We start from the raw sequence: 15,238 nt of genomic DNA, 5'->3' as shown, positions 1-15,238 counted from the left end.
CTGGGCGGTTGTTGGTAAGAGTCACGAGATCATCAAACCACTTGTACAAGACACCAATGGAGGTTGAGTATCCTAAGTGTCTTTATATCCAAGATAACGACACTACTCTAACATGGCATGCACGGCTGTGACATGTAAGCTTCGGAGTAATGAAAAACATGGTAAGACAAGGTATGGTTGTTGGAGTGCCACAATCTGTTCATGAGAAGAATGTGTGCACTGCGTGTTTAGTCGGAAAACAGACCAGAGATGTGTTTCCTACTGCAACATCTTTTCGAGCAGCTCAAGCTTTGGAGCTGATTCACGATGATTTGTGTGGACCGATCTCTCCACCAACACCAGCTAACAATCGATATGTCTTTGTCCTTCTTGATGATTTTTCGAGATATATGTGGACAATGCTATTGAAGGAGAAAAGCGAGGCTTTCGATCGGTTTAAAAGGTTTAAAGAAGGAATTGAGAAGCAGACTGGACTGTCTATCAAAACCTTTCGCACCGATAGGGGAGGAGAGTTTACCTCTCTTGAGTTTAACCAGTTCTGTGAAGGAAGTGGAGTCACTAGACATTTAACTGCACCATATACTCCTCAACAGAATGGTGTAGTTGAAAGAAGAAACTGCACATTAATGGAGGTGACAAGAAGTTTGCTTAAGGCTATGAGACTGCCGAATGAACTATGGGGAGAGGCCGTACGTCATTCAACATATCTGATTAATCGAGTTCCTACCAAAGCTTTAGCAGGTCAGACTCCATATGAAAGTTTCACGACGAGAAAGCCTAACATCGAGCATCTACGAGTGTTTGGCTGTGTTGCTTATGCTAAGATCATTGGACCACATCTTAAGAAGTTGGATGACAGGTCGAGAACTTTGATCAATTTAGGGACAGAACCGGGTTCGAAAGCTTATAGGCTATATGATCCAGTTACAAGAAAGGTGTTTGTAAGCAGAGATGTTGTGTTTGATGAGACAAAAGTTTGGGATTGGTCGACTGCAGAAAACCAAACCAATGGAGAACCAGGAAGGTTTAAACTATCTCATAATGGGTTTGTAGAAGAAGGAAACGAAGATGAGAACAATCAGGATGATAATGTCGAGCATCATGAACTGGATCAAGAACCTGCAAACCAAGAAGAAGAGATAGAAGATGAACAAAATGTGGATCAAGTAGGTGAAAATCAGCAAGCTGTCACAAGATATGGACGTGTTATCAACAAACCTCGATACCTCAATGATTATGTTCTACTAGCTGAAATAGAGAGTGAGTGACTTCTACTTACCATAGATGGTGAACCAGAGTCTGTTTCTGAAGCATTAAGTTTACAAGAATGGGTTAAAGTGATGAAGGCTGAGCTGGAGTCTATTGCTAGAAATAAAACCTGGGAGCTAGTTGAGAAGCCGAATGGTGTCAAACCAATAGGATTGAAGTGGGTGTATAAAATCAAAAAGAAAGCGGATGGATCATTGAACAAGTTCAAAGCGAGACTTGTAGCAAAAGGTTATGTACAACAACAAGGAGTAGACTTTGAAGAAGCATTTGCACCTGTAGCACAAATTGAAACTATTCGACTACTCATTGCTATCGCAGCTTCAAAGGGATGGGAGATTCATCACCTTGATGTGAAAACCGCATTCTTGAATGGTGACTTAAACGAGCTGGTTTATGTGAGCCAACCCGAAGGCTTTGTTAAAAGAGGACAAGAGGATCGAGTGTTTAGACTACATATGGCGTTGTATGGTCTACGTTAAGCTCCTAGAGCTTGGAACGTGAAGCTTGATCATGTTCTGAAGAAGATGAACTTTAAAAGATGCATAAAGGAGCCTACTGTGTATCTCAAGAGTGACAAGAAAGAAAGACTGGTAGTGGCAATCTATGTTGATGACTTGTTTGTGACAGGAACTTCACAAAGAGTCATTGATCAGTTCAAAAGGGATATGTCAAGAGAGTTTGAGATGTCAGATCTCGGCAAGTTGACATATTATCTTGGTATTGAAGTAGTACAAGGAGTAGATGGGATAAGAATAAAACAAGAAGGTTATGCTCAAGGTATTCTTATTGATACTAAGATGGATTCGTGTAACTCAGCGCACATACCATTGGAGCCTGGTATGGAGATATCAAAGGTTGAGAAACAACCTGAAATTGATGCCACAAGATATAGAAGAACGATTGGGTGTTTAAGGTATCTGCTTCACACACGACCCGATTTGATTTTTGCTGTAGGAGTCTTAAGCCGGTATATGCAGAGTCCAAGAGTGGTACACGGATAAGCTCTCAAACACTTGTTAAGGTATGTGAAAGGAACCACCAACTTTGGCTTGTTCTACAAGCGAGATGGGTTGAGTAAGGTTGTTGGATACAGCGACAGTAGTTACAAAGCTGATATCGATGATGGAAGATGTACTGGAGGTCATGTGTTCTATCTTGGTTCATCATTAATCACTTGGACTTCACAAAAACAACACACAGTGGCGATGTCATCATCTGAAGCTGAGTTTATGGCAGCGACAGAAGCAGCAAAGCAAGCCATATGGTTGAAAGAGTTGCTAAGAGAAATACTTAGTCTAGATGAGAAGATCTTACTAAGGATTGACAACAAGTCAGCCATATCTCTAAGTAAGAATCCAGTGTTTCATGGAAGGAGTAAGCACATACTCACAAAGTACCATTTCATTCGTGAGAGTGTGGAGAATGATCAGATAGAAGTGGAGCATGTTCCTGGTGAGGCACAGAAGGCAGACATCCTTACTAAGCCACTAGCGAGAATCAAGTTCAGAGAAATGAGGAATCTGATCGGAGTACAAGAGATTGAAGCACCCAGAGTTCAAGTTGGAATTAAGGGGGAGAATGTTGGATAATTCCAACTTGTGGAAGAAGCTATCTCTTAGGAAGTTGCCAAAAGAGATAGAATAGGAAAAAGAAAAAGTTCCTAAGATAAATAAGTTGTAATATGTTAATTCTAATAGGTTTAGGAAAAGTTAAAACCTATAAATATAGGAGTCTATGGAGAGGTGTTCCATAAGACTTGAGAGAGAGATTTAGTTTTTGAGAGAGTTTTCTAAATCAATAATAAGAGAGGTGTTCTTATATTTTCAAGTTCTTTGTTCTTAGAGCAAAGGGCCCTCGTCCTCTGTTTTTGTCGTCTCCATTGCCGGAGCCGGAGCCGGAGGTAAGCCCGCGAGAAGAGAACCGGGATGAGACGCTCCTCAATGTTAAACTTCTTGAAAACTTTTTTTGAAGAGAGAGAATATACGTGTGATCAGGGGCGGATCTACATTATAAAGAGGTGGGGCACGTGCCCTATACTCCTTTCTAAAGTTCTGCTATTAACATTTTGTCATTAGAATCTTTAACTCAGTTGGTAATTGTTCCCAATAATAAATTTTAGGTATAAGAGGTCAGTTTTATATTTGTTGGAGGCTTTTGTTTACCTATGACATTTTCTTATTCCATTTTTTCTTTAATAAAACTATATACAATTATTTCTATTTTCACTTTATTCACATTTCTTTTATTACCAATTAGACATATATCTTAATTTTTTGAAATATAAGTAATGAACTATTAAAAAATATTATCTCTTTTGTAGTTAATTTATTATTTTTAGGTTTTAAATTTTGTGTGATATGATAAGATAAATGATTTTAAATATATAACAAATATTTATGTTTTATAATGAATTATAAGTTTGTAATTGTGTATTTTCTAATTAATAAATTAAGTATGTATCTAATTAAGCATAATCATAAACCAATATAAACAATACTTTTGAAAAATTTGGCTCATTTTTTGCACTTCATAGTTCAGATATTAAAATATATTCAAAAATGCAAAATATATATTTTAACATAAACAAAAAATATTATTATTAATTATATTATTTAAGTGCCTCATACCAAATATTGTCTTGGATCCGCCACTGCGTGTGATCGAGAGAAAGAGAGAGTGAGTGTAAAAGATCGATAGATTGCATAACTATATATAATATATACATAACTTGGTGGGCACGCTATGTCAAACCTTACACTGTCTTTAATATTTTCTGGTCAAGTGGCCATAGTTAGATGTGACCCGGGTCATCATGGCTTTCTTTATTCATGTACGTTGTACTTAGCTAGCCACCTATTTATATTCATTTTGGATACAAAATCTAGTCTATTAATAATTTGCAACCAAGATGTATCTCACCCAAGATGTAAATTATATAAATGTAATAATGAAAGAGAAATACAACATTTGTCGTCAGCAAATGTGTAGAGAGCAAACATGTGACTCATGTCCAAAGACATATCGGCTTTGATTGGAAGCACCCAAACGCATTGTTTGCAAACGAACTGCTGTAATAACCACCAATCAACAAGTCTTTTGGAGAAGGCGGTTGGATATCAAGGTTGGAGAAAGCGATTGAAGATGGTGGTTAGAACCTATTTTTGGTGGTTGCAAACACTAATCCTAATCACTAACAAAAACCAGCGTTTGACATTTATAAAGAGGTTGCATGGTTCATTTTATTTTTTTGGCAAAATATTGCATAGTTTTTGTTCCTTTATTCACTATTCAAATCATAATCTTGATTTAATATGTGTTGTTATTCTTTTTAATGTTTTTAGGAAAAGGTTAGTAAGCCAAAAAAATTAGTAATTTAAGATTATGATTTGAATAGTAAGATTTTAAAATATACATTTGATAATTTCATTAATATCACATTTGATCATTTAGTTAATATCATTTAAATATATTGATATTTTATATTATGAATTAGATAATAATTTATCATTTCATTTATTTTTTATTTTTAATTAAATTAATTTAATTGTTTAAAAATTTATTATAACTTATACTATTCAACCGCTGTAATGTTACCAATCAAGCTAAATACTCAACCGCTTTCTTTTACTCTACCATCTTTTCCATCCGCTAACTTAAACCGCTTTCTTTTTAACAATCTCTTTTACAACCGCTATAAAAGTTTTAACCGCCTCTTTTAAATGTGGTTACCAATCAGAGCCATCTTCCACATTTTCTATTATATAAAATTGGTACGGTTTTATATCCTGAAAATAAACTCCATGCTTAAGAATATATGTGGTGTATATCCTTTATCGAAAATATTTATAGACATATTATATGTTTATAACATGCATGTCTGTAGTTGAGAGTAAACGATATTTATTTTTTCTAACATAGTTTCGTTCATATAGTATATATATACTCTACCATGTTTTTATTGGTTCTTGACAAATATAGGATTACACATAAAAATAATTAGAATTATGATATAGTTAATAACTTAATCGCCATTATAGATTCATGTATATCAAAACATGCCGTACGTAGTTAATAACTTAATCGCCATCTGCAATAACTATAGCATGGTGTACATGATAAAGCTGTCATAGTATATAGCTGTAAAATCTGTTATTGCAGATGCAGTAAATTCTATGAGAATCATTAAAAGGTGAAAAATACAAAATTTGACCATAAATTTTGACTATAACAAATTTTCCACAGTTTTTTGAAAAATATGTTATGATATCATGTTCCACAGTTAATAAATAATATACCATATACCGAACCCTTTTTTTGGTGGAAAACCATATATTGAACTTTATAGCCAAGTAAAATTGTTTTGAATACAAGAGAGCTATTAACTTTTATGTACCCAATAACAACATAAAATTAATCTGTAGTAAACACACAAAATGTTAGTTACTTTTAAATGTCAATGGGACATAAGTAATCTGCATGATACGTGTTTCTCAACATCACTTTTGTATAAAATGGACTAAAAGTCAAAAAAACAAAAAAACTCTATGAACTTAATAGTTTTATTATATATATAATATCTGTATCTATCCAAAAATTTGTTCACTCATACAGAATAATATGATCCCAGTCTTCAACTTAATGTCCTATAAATTAGTTTTCATTTATCTATTTTAGTACTATATATATATATATATAGATGATACAATGATCAATAACTAATACCATTATTTATGTGGATGAATCTCACTAACGTTCCCAAACTTCTTTTCGTTTTTTTTTCTCTCAACGTAACTTCCCAAACTTTTCATTTAATAATTTTCTAATTCTAAACCCCTTTTATTTCTTCCACCAAGGCTAATTGTAATTGATTGGCCTATAGTACGTTTTCTTACTAAAACTTTGATCACCGATTAAAAACCAGAATCATTTTTGGCTAATGTCAAACTGGATGTTCATCAAAAAAATTAATTATCATTAATACATAAAAAAATAAGATGTTAGACCAATAAATGTGAATCGCCAACATAAATAAAATTGTAACTAACAAAATTGGATAATGGGCTTAGTTAAGTGCCTATTTTTCTTTTGAAGAATAGGGGTCGGGTCCGATAATGGAATGAATAAGAGCATCGGATCCTACTACGTAATATCTTTATTACTCTGACTTGCCGATTTTCTCTACATTTTATTTGCGGCATTATAAATGAAAATCACCATAAAAATCCTCCTCAGAAATGAATCAGTACATGTGGCTACAATATTTACCCTACATGCCACATGCAATAACCATTTTAATTAGTCAGTTTATTTTTTACAATGAAGTCCACATCTACTAAAGTCCAAATGTGTGTAAAGGGTTTAAATTATGTGATCCTCGTTTGTTTTACTTCAAGGTTACAACATATGAATTTTAACTAGACACACAACGGCAAAATTAATTAGAATCGTTGTGGGTTTTAATGATGGCATTCTTTACATGGGAGACGTAAATACAAGCAAGCATTAATTTGGACTTTTTTCTGAAAAAAAACAAATAGTATAAGTTTGGGCTAAAATATCAATATATATAGTTAAGGATAAGTGTCACTAAAAATAAATTATAAGGTATATTACAAATTCTTAAAACTTTTGTGTAGATTTCAAATTTATAATAAGTAGATTTCAAGTTTCTAACCAAATTTAGGGTACGGTACACCCAGACTCGGTACACCATTGAAACTTATAAAAATAGATAGGGTATTTTACCAATAGTTAAGAAAGGATCATAGCTTTTAAAATATTCTTACAAAAAAAAAATTGTATCCTATATTAATAGTTTTTGGATATAACCTGAATTAGTTGAATCCAAAATATATTTTGAAAAGTTAGCAGTGTGACGAGTCATCATTTTCTCTACAATAGTTTTGGCATTCCAAATAAATATTTTATTTATTTTTACATCTAGCATGTTATTTGTAGCTGTCAAAATATGCGGTTGAAGAGACAGTCAATCTCTATCGGAATCATCAAAAGGTTAAAAAACAAGAATCTTGACCAATAATTAGATTTGTGTAAGCAACATCGAGATCCGCTACTGCTTTTCTGAATCATGGAGACACTCGTAGCAAACTTTTCATTCAAAGCTTTTTATCTTTGTATCAAATAATTTATTATATATATATATAAAAATTAAATGTGCAAAGAAAACATAGTAGAAACAAACAAAACTGGACCTTGGACTTAGAAATGAAATCACATAAAACTCATTCTCCTCATAAATGATAATCATTGTAACTGTAATAAGCGATCCATTTTCTTAGTACATGTGGCTTCAAATAAGCATTCTGTTTCTGCTTCTGCTTAGGGGATGTTGAGTTGTAATTCCTTTACTTCATCCTCATATGATTCTTCTATCTTTTTCTCCAGAAAACCCTCTATCTCCAAGCCCCTTTACTAGATTGAGCAAGCTTGGATGCCCTTACTCCCACAAGGCCCACTTGTCTTTTACGTCTTTTGCCTTTAGTTTTCTCATCGAAGTGCTGTCATGTTTTGGTTTTATAAACTGTTCCAGCTCCGATAGATGTGAACAATACTTGTAGATGGATGTGATTATTTTAAATAAAATAATTGAGATGGATACCTTCATTCCCAATTATCAGTGCTTATATTAATATTAGATTTATTTAGACAATCCAGTTTGTTTCTCTATAACGGTTTGCTGTCAAATTTTCTTAGCATGATTAATTTGTTCCGTATTCCAACTACACAAACCAAATATAAAAAACTTGTCTCAAACCAAAACTTGGTGAGCAAGAAGGCCATTAGGGTTTTATTTTTGCGGTTTTCATGCTTTTCTATAACTATAAGAACATCTTAATTCATGTCTCTCCGTCTGAGTCTGAGGTTCTGCTCATGCCTAGGAAAACCTTCGTGCAGTTGTCTTGTTGTTCTCGTTTAAGAGTAATTCTTTTTGAGATGATACTGCATTTGTTCCTTTGTTACATCGAAATTGAGATCATAATTTTGTTGACACTTTTAACAAAGATAAAAAAAATATTTTGTTGCTCCATGATTGAATATCGGAAATTTTTTAATTGTATTAATTCGATCATGAGGCTTTTTTGTTTTTAGAGTACAAATTTAATCTCCTATATAATAAAATGGAAGTACCCAACATTGTTTTGTAGACTATATAGTTTTTAATAAGTTGGTTACAAGTAGGTTATAAATTAAGTTTTATATTATTTGTATAGTCTGAATTTATTGTTTCCAAAAATCTTAAAGAGAATATTCTAAAAAATCATTTGATATCATCTAACTTATCATATTAATTTCCTTTATTAAATTATTCATCAAATAAAATCCTTTGATATCTAACTTAACATATTAATTTATTAATTACCATAATACTTCACCTCACATTTATATATATGAGTCTATTTGTGAAAAAAATAAATTATCATATTATGTATTATAATTAAAAATAGTTTTTTTCCGGGTATAGCATAAGTTGAATTTTTAAAAACAAATATAAATGATTCAATCTATAAAATATTCAAATTTTGTTAATATTATTCTTTAAAAATAATATCTATTGAATTAAAAATTTTACTGAGTAACGGGTCAAAAATTGAGTATTTGAATTCAATTTTATACTTTTTTGTTGAATTTTATAATTTTATATAATATAATAAACTTTACATAATTTATTTTGAAATATTTTGAAAATATTAAAACTTGATATTAAAGTTAGAAACTATAAACACTCTAAATTGGTTTGTTATAGCAATGTCAATAATATGTCACTATAATATGAAATAATTTCAAAAAACCAAGTATATTAAAACAAAAAGTATAAAAATATATTAAATTACTCATAATATAATAACTCGCTTTTTAAAAATCAAATTCACAAAATTATGTCTTATAATGACATTCAAGTCATGAGATAGAATATACATTGTTGAAATAACTTCAAGTACATAAACTAATACAATATATTAAAATTTTATTTTAAAATAGAAAATATACAAAATTTTGTATAAAATAAAATTTACCAGTGTTATAAAACTTACAAAATAAGTGTCTTTTTCAAGTCATATGATTTTATTGCATAATCTTTCATCCAAATTTTGTTTAAAAAACAATTACATAAATTATATTTCATATAAAAATTACAATAAATAAAATGAATTTCAACCACTCGTGCTCTATCACGGGTCTTAATCTAGTAAAACTAGGATATATCCCGTGCTTAAAGCACGTCAACATTTAAAAAAAATATAATATAATAATAAAAATTATTTGTTTTTTAAAAAAATTATTTTTTTTGAGATAATATTTATTTTTAATTGTTATGTAAATCTATTAGTCTATTTGAATACTAATTATTTTAAAATATTATAGTATTTTATTTTTTGACGTATTATTACAGTTTTATATTGTTTGTTTGTTGTATTTGCATCATTGTTTTGTGAAATATAAAATAGTAATTTTGATATTATAATTGTGAGCAAATAAAAATTATTAATTTATCATCTATATAAATTTAGTTTTACCAACCTGCCAATGTGGAAATTAAACACACATTTTCATACATTGAGTATTATATCTCCGTTTTAAAAAATTCAAATCACAACATATGCAGAAAAAAATATGCATTTTATTAATTATAAGTATTATATGAAACTTCCAAAAAAATTGTAAATAAAATAAAATAAAGATGATAGGAGAATCATAATTTGAAATCTTAACAAAATCTTTGAATATAGTTATTAAAAATAATTGTATTGTATACTTGGATATAAAATTTTAGTTTTTAAAATTCTGATTGGTTTATATAATTTTTTAAAAAATAATTAGTAATTTCGTCTATAATTTATTAGAGAGAGAAAATATATTTTTTTAGATTTTTTAATATTTGATCTGTGAGTGTTTTTTTATTTTTAATTAATTATATTTATTTAAATTAGTTAATTAAACTTAATTAATTTTTCTAATGGCAATTGAATGTAATTTTTACACATTTTAAGGTTAGTTTCATATTTGTACTTCTCAATTAATATTACAGTAAAACCTCTATAAATTAATAATGTTGGGACCAAGACATTTTATTAATTTATAGTGATATTAATTTATCTATAAATTATTAATTATTAATTTACACTATAAAATAATAATTATTAATTTATAGATATATTTTTAATTGTTTAAATTTTTAAAAATTATGAATTGAGACAATTTTAGCAAAATAAGATTAGATTTTTGAATGTTGTAAATTTTATGGTTTAGGAATTGAACTTGTAATATTTCGAAAACATTATTGACAATTAATTACAAATACTATAGACAAATTGACTTATACACATGACATACATAAATTCAAATTTATGAATAGTATCAATTTTCCTATTTTAAGAGTCTGCCAAATTATCAAATTGTAAATGATGCATATATAAAAATTGAAAACTTAAAAAATTTAACTATTTTTATGACATGTTATAGAATATTTTAGAGATATAATTATAGTTTGAAAATACATTATTATAGAAATGAGCTTTAGGAGAAATATACATTATTATATCACTATATATAAATTTACATGATTATTAATTTATAATATTATTGGGACCATATTTTACATGGGAATTTCAAAAAAATTATTATTTTATTATATCGAATTTTGTTAATTTTTACACTGGCCCCACTTGGAACCAACAAAATTTATTAATTTATAGTGTTTATTAATTTATAGAGTATTAATTTATAGAGGTTTTACTGTAGTAGAATACACATCGGAAACATTTTTAAAGATTTTAAAACAAACCAGACGAGGAAACTAAAAAAATATATTAAGAAGCAGAAACATAAGATCTTGCAAAACAAAAAGACATTGCTATTATCAAAAATACTAAAGTAGACACATAACGCGCTATCTATCGTCTCTCTTTGCCCTTAAACGCACCATGGTGGTACAGAGGTCATACCACATTTTTTCATGATCATTAAAAACGTATTTACGGACCCTTTAATTAAGATTTTTGTTAATTAGCATTAAAGATAAAAAGGAAAAGGGAAGCTAATGATACTTGAGTCTTTAAAAAATAAAAATAAAACCTCGAAAAATATCACAATTAATTAATATGGAGATGAAAAAAAAACTTGAGAGGCAAGACCATTCCTCTTTACTACTAATGTAGGGTTTAAGGTGGAGAAGATTACCAACTCTTTAATTAGGGTTTTGTTAATTGCTTTACATTTAGAACTTTCTATTCATGCCTCTGTTTCTCATCCGGCTCTCAAGGCTACCCCTTCGGAAGCCTGCGTTGATAAGATCATCATCGGCGCTGATGCTCTCGGAGCAGATCTCGGAAGACTCGTCATTTAGATCAGAAAGACCAACGACAGTGTGTTTTGTAGGTTTTTTACTTTCAGTTCTTGTTTTTCAAAGTTAAACACAACGAAAAACATTGATTCCGCGAGTGATCAAACATTTCTTGCAAAAGGCAAATGATCAAACATTTCTTGCAAAAGCTTCAAGAAACCTTCAAAATCAAAGGATTCTCAACATAGATAATGCATCAATTTAGGTTCAGTTACCCGGGCATTTTGGTTCGGTTCGTGTCGAACCGATTGGTTTCTCATGTAATTGTTTTTTTTAATATCCAGACCATACCAAAATATACCGATTAAAATCAAAATGAAATCACTTATAATCAATACACAACTTTAACCGAACTATTTCGTTCAACCAATAACTGAATAATTTTGGCTCATTTCGGTTCGGTTAGTCGTAGTCGCAGGCTGGTTTAAATTAAAGAGAGAATGAGCGTCGTATTAACTTGTCCCATTACCGTAATGAAATGTCACTCGGTTTAGAAATTGACGCTTAACTCCGCTCCTCTTCATTTTTTTTCGGTTTAAAAAGTGACTTCTACAAAGTATAAACCAAATTTTTACTCTTTTTTTTTTTTTTATACGCAAATTGACAAACACATCAATCAAACATTATATTTCACATACCAATTTCCGTTTGCTGTCAAATTTTCTTACCAAAATTTGTTTCCTTATTCTCCACTACACAAATAAACTCGTCAAATCCAAATACGAAAGAATATATAAAATTTGTGTCATACCAAAACTTGGTGAGCAAGGCCATTAGGGTTTTCTTTTGCCGGAGATCATTTCCAAAAACGTATTCCTAGCTATCTCATGCCTCTGCTTCTCACTGGGCTCTCGAGGCTCCGCCTTGGGAAACCTGCGCTGATAAGATCCTCTCTTATTCTGTCTAATAGCTTCTCAACTTCCTTGCTTCAAACCCCACCTTGTTCCATCGTCGGCGGTACTCATTGTGGAGGGGATCTCGGAAGACTCATTATTAGCTACGCTAATGAATTTACAAGCACTAGTTTGGAAAAGAAGGTGCCTCTGGAGTTGGTGAACGATGGTGTTAACGATGAGATGGTAACCATCGGACTATCGGAGCATCTCATGGCTGGATAGCAACATTCAATAGGGAAGACGAAGTTCTGCGACTCCAAGACGATCTAAACCCTGTTGCATCGGATACAGATCCCAAACGTATTCCCTTGCCTTATCTTGTTACTCTGCCTCATTGCCAAACCCAAATCATTACAAACGTGTCAATGTCCAGGTCTTCTCTCCAGAGGATAAAGACTGTATTGTGGCTGTCAAGTTCTTTGGACCTCAACTCAGCTTTTACAAACCCTCTCTAAGTCAAAGTAACTTCAAGTGGCACAACATCAAGATCGAAAACCCCTGTTTTCCTCCTCCCGTGTAATGTATTCGAAGAAAGACGACATGTCCGTAAACACAAGCGCAAACCCATGCTTCAGAAGCTGCGTTATCAAAACCTTTCCGAGCTGATAGAGACGAAACGAGAGATTCTGGTTTCGTACTGCACAAGCTAACACTTTGTGGAGTCAGAATCCACTGGTGAAACTTTCTTGGTTAAGTGGTACCAGAAGAGTGCTGAGATTGTCGACGGTATTGCCAAAATGAAAACAAAAGATGTATTGGTTTTCAAGCTTGACGAAGAAGGGAACGCGGTTTACACTAAAGACATTGGAGATCTCTGCATTTTCATCTCAAAGTCTGAACCTTTCTGTGTCCCTGCTTCTTCCCTTTCTGTGTCCCTGCTTCTTCCTTTCCTGGCATGCACTCTAACACTGTTTTCATCTGGGATGTGGATGGAATCTCATTGGTCGATCTGGGTGGTTTCAACCCCATCTTTAGTAAAATTGGTAAGCTCTCGGCCCCTTTTCATATTCCACCTCAAAATATAAACTAGGAGTTTAGAAATGAGTATGAGTTATGCACCCACAGTTATGAATCCTCCAAGCCTTGAGTAGACTCACTGATGATTGAGTGTGTGAGTGTGTGTGTGACAAGTTATTGACTAAAAATGTTGCTTTGTTTTGTTATATTTTGCTTGTGTACTACTCTAATTGCCTTTGTGCAGTTGGTTTTCAAATTTAAGAGGTTATTCTTTGAGATTAATATTGAAATTAAGATGTTACTTTGAGAGATAAAGATTATAAATCAAATCATTTTGTTGGAAGTTAATATTATTGTGTGTGCTGCTGCATGAATGAATATTCGAAGGCTTTTTCTTGTTTATTCCCTAAATATTATTTCAGGGTTGTTTCTTTCTTGAGAAGTCTCTATAAAATAAAATAATAATAAAAAAGCTCAAGGGTTGATATGGATTTGTTAAGTTAGCTGTTGATCTCAAATGGTAAACAAAAAACTTACTTAATTAAACACGCTAATTATGAAAGTCTCAAAGGACTGAGTAGCTAAAACCTAGAACTACTTGGAAAGAAAGCTACTCACCAATTCATTTCAAGTCTAATATATATAGAACACCAATAGATAACCGGTAAGGGTACAAAATTCCAAGGTTCTCATAGAGAGCCACAAATGGAATCATAACATATTTTAAGATGTATGAAGCTAAAGGAAATTCGTGACCTCTAAGATTATATATATATTGCAACCCCAACCTACAGAAAAGGAAAATAATCTCGAGTGTTCTTGCATGATCCTAAACATTATATATAACATAAACGATTTCATTAGATCTAAAACTTGTGAGAAAAAGTTGTACGAACCGGAACCATGCAACACCAGAAACGTAGATGTGACTCCTCAATTTAAAACGTAGAACAGAGAAAAGGTTCCGACGTATAAAATTCGATTCAGATACACATATATATACTTTTTTTCGATTTTCAATTTTGCTGTAACTCGAATCGGACATTCAGACCCGACCTACGCGATGTGATTTTTAAAATAGTTTGAGTTCGGGATTATTTTTCTTGATTTTTCCGTTTTTCAAAAGTTATTTTTCTCCACACCTAGTTCAGTCAAACTTCAAAAACAATCGGTTTGAACAACGTAATGACGTAATCTCTCTTCAAGTTGATATGTTTTTTTCAATATTTTTTCCCAGAGTAAATAATGTCGAAAGTTTTTTTTTTTTAAATTTGCTCTTGTTAAGAAAATATTATACGTGACATGGTTATAATTTATAATTCTTCGAAAACTCAAATCTCTAAACTTTTACATTATGTAAAGAATGAAATTATAGTTAAATGGGACTGGTTAATTAAACTTCACACCTAAATTAACGTCCCACACACATTCGAAAGAGAGAAGAAAAAAACAAATAATATATATATAACTAAAGTTATAATTCTTAATTTCTTATAAAGTTTTTAAATGCTTTTTAATTCAAGCGATACAAAACACAACAAACGAAACGAAACGAAACATTAAAAGAAACAATAATCATACAAACATCATTACACAACAAACAAACATCATTAAAAAATTTCCACAAACTTTTAAATTAGTTTTCTATCTGACACAGTTCCAATGAAGAATCGCTGGTTTCTTGATGGTCATGCTTCCGACCTGAATTCAAAGTTTCCATCACTGGTGGTAACTCCCTTCCCCGCCGCTCCTT

The 15,238-nt window shown here is 31.3% G+C and overlaps 1 pseudogene; it reads left to right on the top strand.

The window, feature by feature from the left end:
- Nucleotides 1-12,459: 12,459 nt before the first annotated feature.
- On the top strand, nt 12,460-13,558 carry LOC147949118 (uncharacterized; annotated as a pseudogene).
- The last annotated feature ends 1,680 nt before the right edge of the window (nt 13,559-15,238 follow it).

The sequence above is a fragment of the Camelina sativa genome, chromosome 2 (genome assembly GCF_030686135.1).
Source record: "Camelina sativa cultivar CO46 ecotype springtype chromosome 2, ASM3068613v1".
NCBI lineage: Eukaryota > Viridiplantae > Streptophyta > Magnoliopsida > Brassicales > Brassicaceae > Camelina > Camelina sativa.
Note: the sequence above shows the minus strand (reverse complement) of the source record. Positions and strands in the feature narration are given on the sequence as shown.